At 38.1% G+C, this 10,005-nt stretch overlaps 1 pseudogene; it reads left to right on the top strand.

Annotated features, from left to right (window-relative positions):
- Positions 1-8,316: 8,316 nt before the first annotated feature.
- The window catches only part of LOC102836431, a 29,749-nt pseudogene continuing 28,060 nt past the window's right edge, over positions 8,317-10,005 (top strand).

The raw sequence follows: 10,005 nt of genomic DNA, 5'->3' as shown, positions 1-10,005 counted from the left end.
GCGCAGACAGCAAGGGACCAATGAAGATACCAAAAGAAAAGAATGTCCACACCTTTATCTCAGCGGTTCTGCCAGGCATCTGTGGCCGCTCCGATTCTTCCCCCACATGGTCTCACCCAAGATGGCGGCTCCTGGCACAACCGAGCAGCCCAGACTAGAAAGCAATAGATTTCTTGCTTCTGCCACAGATTCTCCCAGCTGTGAGTCTTCCAACCTTCTAAGTATTCCTTTATATGCAGTTCAGAGTTCTAGGACCAGCCCCTGAACCCGCTTGGTCAGGTATTGTGTGTTGTTGTTGGCAGAGCTCTCTGCTATACGTCCACCCGATCCGCCATCTTGTTTGTTGTCCTGTTTTGTTTTTTAAAGAAAGAAAAAAAATGAAAATGATTTTTAATATATTATCTTTTCTTATAAAGAACTTTGTTTCCTAACTGCTATCTCTGGTTGAGTCTATGATGCACCACTACATTTTGTTATTTTGTGAAATTGGCACAAAAAAATTAGGATCTGAGAAAAAGATGAATACATTTAACAAGATGAATTAACAAAATGGCTTCAGTAATGGGTTTAAACATGGCAATAATTTTGAGGGTGATACAGGATTGCAGTGCCTTGTTTTGTTTTAAATAGGGTCACTATGAGTTAGAACAGACTCAATGACACATAACACCACTAACAATAACAACAAAGTAGAGTAGTTGTTATTAAGTGCCATCAAATTAGTTCTGACTCATAGCTATCCTGTACAGTTTCTGAGGTGCAGCTGATGGGTTTGAACTATCAACTGTGTGGATAGCAGTCCAGTTCTTATCCTAAAGTGTCATAGTAATTTATAAATGGTTCTGCTCTAACCAAGCCTTGCTTCTATGAGCAATCTTCTGCATTCTGACAAATTGACAGTCTCAAGTCTCAGACTTTTCTTTCTTGACCTTGCCATGGCATGATTTTCAAATTAATCTTTTGCATATCTACCTTTTAAGAACACCATGAGTTTGATTGTCTTGGCTTGTGCATGTCAAGTACTGTAATGAAAATTTGTCATTTTCAAACCAGTATACATTTATTGTCTCCACTTGTCTATCCTTTTTCACACTGTGATGACTGGTATATGACTATAATGCTGGAAGTTATGCCACCAGTATTTTAAATACTAGGAGGTTCACACACAGTGGAAAGGTTTCAGTGGAGCTTTCAGACTAAGAGAGACTAGAAAGGAGATGTGGACCACTTCAGAATAGCATTGCAATGTTGTCAGATACAATGCCAGAAGATGAGTTCTCAGGTTGGAAGCCCCTCAAAATACATCTGGGGAAGGACTTCCTCCTCAAAGTTGAGTTGAGATTAATGATGTAGATGAAGTTAAGATTTCAGGACCATTATCTGCTAATGGGACACAACTCAAAATGAGGAGAAACAGCTGCAAATATTCATTAAAAATGTATGAAATATGAATCTAAAAATATTGCAATTTCAAAAAATACAATGCAATGCAAAAAGATTGTTATTAGTGAGTTGAAATAAAATGGTATTTTGAATCAGACAACCATATGGTTTACTATACCTGGAACAACAAATTCAAGAGGAATGGAGTCATATTCATTGTCAAAAAGAATATATTGAAGTACAATACTCTCTGTGATAGGATAATATCCTTTAGCCTACAAGGTAAATACCACTATTATTCTAATTAATGTTCAAACTACTAAAGTCAGTGATGAAATTGAAGGAGTCTACCAACTTCTTCAGTCTGAAATTAATCAAACATGCAATCAAGATGCACTCACAATAGTGATGATTGTAATGCGAAAGTTGGAAACAAAGAGGAAGGATCAGTAGTTGGAAAATATGACTTTGGTGATAGAAATAATGCTGGAGTTCACTGGATAGAATTTTTCAAGACAAATGACTTAGTCATTATAAATACTCTGGAATATACCATCAATTACTCTCATGCAATTTCAGAATAAAGTTAAAAAGTTTTTTTTAAAGTCAATGAGACCCAAAATTGACCCAAAATTGAGTATATGTACCTGAATCTAGAGACCATTAGACACTAGTGAGTGACGATAATGAGTTGTGGGATGACATAAAGAACATCATATATGATAAAAGAAAAAGGTCATTGTGAAGTATGGGCTTTTCAGAATGCTTATTTGTGCTCATGAGGAACCGCTACACAGACCAAGAGGTAGTTGTTAGAACAGAACAGAACAAAGGATACTGAATGGTTAAAATCAGAAAAAGTGTGGGCACAGGTTGAACCCTCTCACCATACTTATTCAATCTGTATGTTGAGCAAATAATCCAAGAAGCTGTATTATATGAAGTTAATAATGGCAACAGGATTGGAAGACGACACAGTAAACAACCTGAGATATTCAGATGACACAACCTTGCTTGTGGGAATTGAAAAGGACTTAAAATATTTACTAGTGAATATCAAAGACTTCAGTATGTGTTGCACTTCATGGTAAATAAAATGAAAACGATCTCAATTGGACCAATAAATAACATCTTGATAAATGGAAAGAAAATTGATATTGTCAAAGACTTCAATCCACAGTCAACATTCATGGAAACATCAATCAGAAAATCAAAAGATGTATTGCTTTAGGAAAATCTGCTGCAAAATACTTCTTTGAAGTATTAAAATGCAAAAATGTCACTTTGAGGACTATGATGCACCTAACAGGAGCCATGATATTTTAAATTTTATGTGAAAGATGTACCATGTATAAAGAAGACCATAGAATAGTCTATGCATTCATTTGAATTTTTGTGTTGGTGAAGAACATTGAAATTATCAAGGACTGTCAGAAGAACACACAAATTTGTCTTGGAAGAAGTACAGCCAGAACTCTCCTTAGAAGTGAGGATGACTTTACTTTGTCTCTCATACTTTGGACATGTTATCAGGAGGAATCAGTCCTTGGAGAAAGACATCATTGTTGGTAAAGTGGGGTCCAGTGGGTTGAACTGACACAGTGGCATTAACAATGGACTCATGTATAGCAATAATTCTGCAGATGATGCAGGACCAGGCAGTGTTTCGCTCTTTTGGTGTAGAGTTGCTATGAATCGGAAACAATTTGTTGGAATTTAGCAACAACATATGTTTTTTCCCTACCCCTCTTCCTTGCCAAATGAAAGCTATTTAAGAGGTCTTCAAAAAGTTCATGGAAAAATGGAATTAAAAGATACTGGAATTCTTCCACCAAGTTTTTGAAGCACCCTTGTATCTCTACTTAATATCCAATGACTTTCCTCACCACTTACTCTTCTATCTGCAAAATTTTACACATACTCCTCCACAAACACTCCTTCATCTAGCCAGGTACTTTTATAGTCATTTTGTTTTTCATGAAAAGAAATGAGAATATGTTTGTGAGATATCATTCATTTTATGACTAATGTTCAAAAAAGCATTTTGGAGGGATTTTTGCATGTCTTCAAAGTAATACTTGAGAAAATGAGTCTGTTCAATATATGAAGCTAGAAGGTAAAGTGTGGTTACTGACCTCCTCTAAATATAATTTATTACCCAGAATAAAGGTTTATGACTCATGCTCAAATATTTTCCTGGTATTGCATTTAATGATGCATTCAATGCTGCAGGGACAGCATTAGAATGTCTTTTTATGTTTTGATTCTGAAAAACTAGCCTTCCTGTTGGATGTTGAGATCCAAGATGCCTAGACAGGGACAATAATTTCTTAAATTAACTAGTAGCAGTGTTATATGTCTAGAAAATATTTCTAATCTAGGAAAATAATTTATTTAGCAAAAATAGATGGTTGCCATGAATCAAAGAGTATCCTCCTATTGTTGGTTAGCTAAAGCAAAAGAGATCAATGATGTTGGCCTATATGAGGACATGCTAGCCCTAGCACCAATGCAATGTCTTTAATACAATGAGCAGTCAATCAAACATGTTGTATTCAACATGTTTACTCTTTCACTCCCTTGTTTCTTCCTTTAGTTATTTTTCCTTTCCCCTAAAACATATTTTTATGTTTTAGTGTGTGGCGCTGTTGGTTAATGCACTAGACTGCAAAGCTGTTTGAACTGCAAGGTCGGTGGTTCAAGCTCACCAGCTGCTCCTTGGAAACCCTATACAAGGTCGCTATGGGTCAGAATCTACTTGATTGCACTTAAAAACAACAAAAATATATTGTTAAATGCCGTTGAGTCAGTTCTGACTCATCCAACCTTGCATAACATTCTCAAGGAGCAGCTGGTGATTTTGAACCATCAACCTTGTGGATAGCAGTCCAGCATTTATTCTACAGTGGCCCAGCAGGACTTTCTCTCTCTCAAGATATATATATATATATATATGTTGCTGTTATTAAGTCCTGTCAAGTTGGTTCTGACTCATAGTAACCCTGTATAAGGTTTCCAAACAGAGACTGGTGCATTTGAACCTCTGACATTGTGGCTCAAACTGACCTCAGGATTGGAGGAAGACTCATTAACAACCTGCTATATTCAGATGATACAACCTTGCTTGCTGAAAGTGAAGATAACCTAAAAACATACTGATGAAGATCAAACACCATAGCCTTCAGTTTGGGTTGCATTTCAATGTAAAAAACACAAACAAACATTCTCAGTACTAGACCAATAAGTAACATCAAGATAAATGGAGAAAAGATTGAAGTTGTCAAAGACTTCATTTTGCTTGGATCAACAATCAGCCTTCATGGAAGCAGCAGTCAATAAATCATATGATGTATTTCATTAGGCAAATCTGCTGCACAAGACCTTTTTAGAGTTTTGAAAAACAAGGATGTCAGTTTGAGAACTAAGGTTATTTTCAATAACTTTATATGTATGTGAAATTTGGTTAGTGAATAAGGAAGACTGTAGGAGAATTGATGCTTTTGAGTTATGGTGTTGGAATGCCAAAAAACAAAACAAAACAAAAAAACCAACCCATAAAACAAATCTGTGTTGGAAGAAGTACAGAGTGCTCCTTAGAAGCCCGGATGGCCAGACTTTGTCTCTCAAATTTCAGATTTATTGTCAGGAGGACCCAGTAAGTGGAGAAGGATATCATGTTTGATAAAGTGGTAGGGTGGAGACAAAGAAGAAGACCTCTAATAAGATGAATTGGCACAGTGACAGCAGCAATGGGCTTAGGTATAGCAATGATTGTGAGATTGGCCCAAGACCAGGCTGTGTTTTGTTCTGTTGTCCATAGAGTTGCTATGAGTTGGTACCAACTCAATGGCACCTAACTTCAACAACACTACTTTTATGTATCTATATCTTTATATGTTTTATGTATGTATATATATATATATATATATATATATATATATATATACACATAATTATTGCTTAAGTGCCACCAACTCATAGCAACCTTATATAGGGTTTCATAGCAACCTTATATAGGGTTTCTAATGAGCAATTGGTGGGTTTGAACCACTGATCTTGTGGTTCAAATTGCCCTTGCAGTTCAGTGTTTATCCTACAGTGCCATACCAGGACTCCTGTTTCAGAGACCAGATTACCTTTTATAGACAGTAGAAAAGAGAGGCATGGTACATTAAATGTGTCTATAAACCATCCCTCCCACAGCACTCACTTCTGAACTGGGTTTGATAATTCATTGCAGTGACCACACAGAACTCAGAGACAATACTAACAGTTATGTAGCTGTTATTAACGAAGTTAACAGGATCAGAAAATGCTCAGGGCACAGTTCCAGTTAGGACAAGTTCTCCTCAGCTATACCCACAAGCTGTCTATTCCTTCTAGCCAATGTTACAATGCACTTGGGAGATTGCTGATAAATTCCCACAGAACACACTATTCCACCATAAGTCTCAACCTAAAGGCACTTGGATTTAGCTCTGTGAATCATCAAATATAGCTCCCAAAATTAAATGTCTGGAAGTACCCCACTTTACAAGCAAGTCTCCTGCCCAAAGACATTGAACTCTACTTGCTCCATGGGCTGCTAAGTCTACCACTCTGTATTGTGCTCTGATTCTTTGTTCTTCTTCTGTTTCTTCCTCTTCCATTCCTCTAGGAGGTTCCTTGCACAGGAATCTCAGCATTCAAAGTGCTTCACTCCTGGTTCGACTTTGATGGTAGTGAGATATCATCTCCCCTTCTGAAATGACTCATTTTATACCCATGCTTTCAAGTTTTTACAATTACAATAAACTCTATTAATATCCACAGTTAAATCATGCTAGCCTATCAATTTCTCTCACATTCCGTTACTCAGGCTAGCATTTGGCAAGAGTTACAAAGACTAAGGCTAAAAGAACATAAATAATTCACTACACTACACCAGGCTCTAAGCAAGACCTTGGATTAGATCCTCTCCAAGGCAGATCACACTAAACGCTTACTCACAGACATGAACCTGCTTAATACCCACAGAACCTCATGAGAGAGTGATTTAAAAATGGTTTTAGAATCATTACTATCCATTGTAGAAGAGAGATGAGGCTTTCTATTCCTGTAAAGGTTTACAGCCTCAGAAACCCTATACAATTTCCCTATGAGTCAGAATGGACTCCATGGCACCCAACAACTATTCATTGCATTGAGAATGAATGGAGTGAAATTTCATATTTCATACATTTAATACCTTCTAGGGAATTTTTGCTAAAGATGCAAGCTAATTGCTATATTTACCTTCCCATTTCAATAAACTTTTATTGAATAGGTTGAGAAAATATGCAAAGTGAATTAAATTATAGGATAGAGAAAATTAGGGTTATCAAGGATTTCAATGACATACTGAAAGGACACACAAAAGAAGATAAAGCCTTATAACAGTGGTCAGAATACAAACTCAGAGCATCTGAAGAGACTGGAAGCTGGAACTCTTCTTATGGTGGGGAGGGTTGTTGTTGTTGTTATGTGCTGCGGAGTCAGTACCGACTCATAGTGACCTTGTACAGGGTTCCTAAGGCTGTAAATCTTTACGGGAGCAGAAAGCCTCATCTTTCTCCCACGGAACAGCTGGTAGTTTCAAACAGTTAATCTGCGGTTTGCAGCCTGATTCGTAACCACTACACTACTAGAGCTCCTTATGGTGGGGAGGGTAACTGGTTTAATATTTGTGTATACAGATAGTCAGTATAGAACTCAGAAAACAGAAGTACTAAGTAATCACAGCCATTGAAGGGCTAGTTCTTATCTCACCCTCTGTTGAGTCACAGATACTGTAAAGTTTACTCTAAGCCAAAAAGAAAGGTGCCTCAACTCCACAGTTAATTATCAGCTTTAGGAAAGCCTGGACTCCTGGTTTGTGACAGCATAAGATCTCAGGCTTTGAAACTGTGGCATTGGAGTGGGTTAGGTAATTTCTTAAGCCTTCCTTCCCATTCTGGTGAATTAAAGAAAACTCTTTCATCCCAAACATCCTATACACATTTAATATCTTCTGCTTATAGTCAGTCCCCTCCTTCAGCTATAGTCAGATCTGTGTAAGAGTAGAAGAAACTTAATGGCATCTTCCTAACCAGCATTGCCTTTAGTCCAAAACCACAGATTTGGATTGAATATCCAGAGAACACCAGGCATTGGAGAAAAATCAGTGCAGCAAAGCAAATGAAATAGAAAATGAAGTAGGTTAGGGGAGTGAGAATAAAACAAAACAAAACAAAACAAAACAAAACAAAAACAAAAAAAAAACCAGCTAGATATTTAATAGAAAGAAAACAACCTAAAAACAAATAAAAAAACTAACACTCTAGGAGAGAAAAATGTTTTGTAATCATAGGTACATTTAATTACTCATTCAATACTTAGTCATTTCATTAATGCGCTGGACTGCAGTCAGTTTGAACCTCAAGGTCGGGAGTTCAAGCTCACCCAGGCGCTCCTCAGAAACCTTATACAGGGTTGATATGAGTTGGACCCAATTCAACGACACTTAACAACAACAATGTGAAGAGTGGAGGAAACACATTGTTGTTGTTGTTATGTGCCATCGAGTCGGTTCCGACCCATAGCGACTCTGTATAGGGTATCCAAGGAGAGACTGGTGAGCTTGAACCACCGACTTTGTAGTTCAAACGTCTTTGCAGTCTGGCTCATTAACTCACAGCGGCACACCAAGACTGGCACCGTCCTAATCCGCACTGTTTTTTTGGTCCATAACCACATATTTGGATTGAACGTCCAGAGAACACTAGGCATTTGAGAAAAATCAATGTAGTAACAACAACAAAATGAAATAGCAAAATGGAGTGGGGAGGGAGAGCTAGAAGGAAAAAAAACAAAAACTCAACTAGATATTTAAGAGAAACAAAATAAGTTAAAAACAAAGCAAAAGAGAGCGGTTTGATGATTTGTCGGAGAAGCACCATCCCTTTGGTTAGGAGGCTGCGGTTCTCCTTTGGACAGCGACGCGGCAATCCGAGAAGTGGTCTCAGATTTAGGTGTTTAACCAAGCAGATTACCTGGAAATCCATCAGTGAGGGGGAAGGTCCCCAACAAACAGCCAAGGCCAAAAAGGCCCGGAAGAGCGCCCCCTCTACTGGCGGGATGAAGAAGCCCCATCATTACAGGCCCCGCACCATAGCGCTGTGGGAGATCACCACTGCCAGAAGTCCACTTCTACTCATCCGGAAGCTGCTCACCCGGAAGCTGCCCTTCCAAAGGCTGGTGCGGAGATCGCCCAGGACTTCAAGATGGACTTGAGGTTCCAGAGCGTGGCCAATCAGCGCCCTGAAGGAGGCCAGCGAGGTGTACCTGGTGAGTCTGTTCCAAGACACCAATCTGTGCGCCATCCACCCCAAGAGAGTCACCATCATGCCCAAAGACATCCAGCTCACCAGCAGATACAGGGTGAACGAGCTTAACTGCCAGGCCGTTTTTATGGTGTTTTGTAGTAAATTCAGTAAAATACTTTAGTTTAATTTGTGACTTTCTTTTGGTAAGAAATTGTTTATAATATATTACATGTGTACTTAAGTCATTCCATTTTACATTGAGGATGAATGCGAAAAGTGACTGTTGACAGGCCTCAGTGATGTAGCTCAGGTGGGACAAGTTGCTGATCCGAAGAAGAGATGGGTGATTACTTCTTGCTTCTCACGATGTATGTTTCTGTATGTTACTGACTTGGGTAGCTATGAAGGTACTAGAATTGAAAAATGTGTACAGGGTCCTTTTGCAATAAAACTGGTTATAACTTGATCTAAGAGTTTAACAATTGGGGCTGTTAAATCTTACAAAACATCACTGGGATAGAATGTGGGCTTTTTCAAGGGGGAGGAGATATAAGTCTTAACCACAATGTAACACTAGTTCCTAAAAAAAAAAAGGGGGGGAGGGCAGTAAACCTGGCAGCTATGTGCATTTATAATAGATATTTAGATATTGTAGTGTTGGCATTTTAAAATTCAATGTTTTACATTTACATGTGGTCTGGAGTCTTGTCATTCAGGTGTGTGTAATTTAGAGTCCAATTGGTTTGCCTCTCACTAGATGCGCTTGTTCTCATAGTGAAATGCTTTGCCGCGCTCTGCCTTGCATAAATCCTCATTCTACCACGTGTTAACTAACGCTCTAACTGATAATGCAGACAATAACGGGGAATTTTATTATAAGCCCTTATAAGGGCTCTAGACTATCTAATACCAGTTATTCAAACCAGCATCACCCATTATCTTCAGAACTCTTTACTGTGCTGCTTTTTGTAGTTTAGTGGTTGATCTAACTAGGTTGAATTTTTCTCATCTACAAAGAGGAACCAATACTGAAGTTCTTTTCCTTGTGGAGTTTGTTCTAACAACCCCCAATTTTGGACTTGCTGTTGGGAAGGGGCACATGACTCCAGCTTCTTGTTCCCCTGCCAATTACTAGGGGATGTTGTGTTAGGTGACATCTAGTATAGTGGCCTATACGGAGAAAATCAGAGAGGTGGCCTTCAAAGTGGTTTCAAAATTTATCCTTTTATTGAAGTTTTTTTTTTTTTTTTTTTTTTTCTTTTTGTTCTTGGCTCTGTGCAAACTTAAATTTGTTGTTTAT

Source organism: Chrysochloris asiatica, unplaced genomic scaffold (genome assembly GCF_000296735.1).
Source record: "Chrysochloris asiatica unplaced genomic scaffold, ChrAsi1.0 scaffold00332, whole genome shotgun sequence".
Classification (NCBI taxonomy): Eukaryota; Metazoa; Chordata; class Mammalia; order Afrosoricida; family Chrysochloridae; genus Chrysochloris; species Chrysochloris asiatica.
Note: the sequence above shows the minus strand (reverse complement) of the source record. Positions and strands in the feature narration are given on the sequence as shown.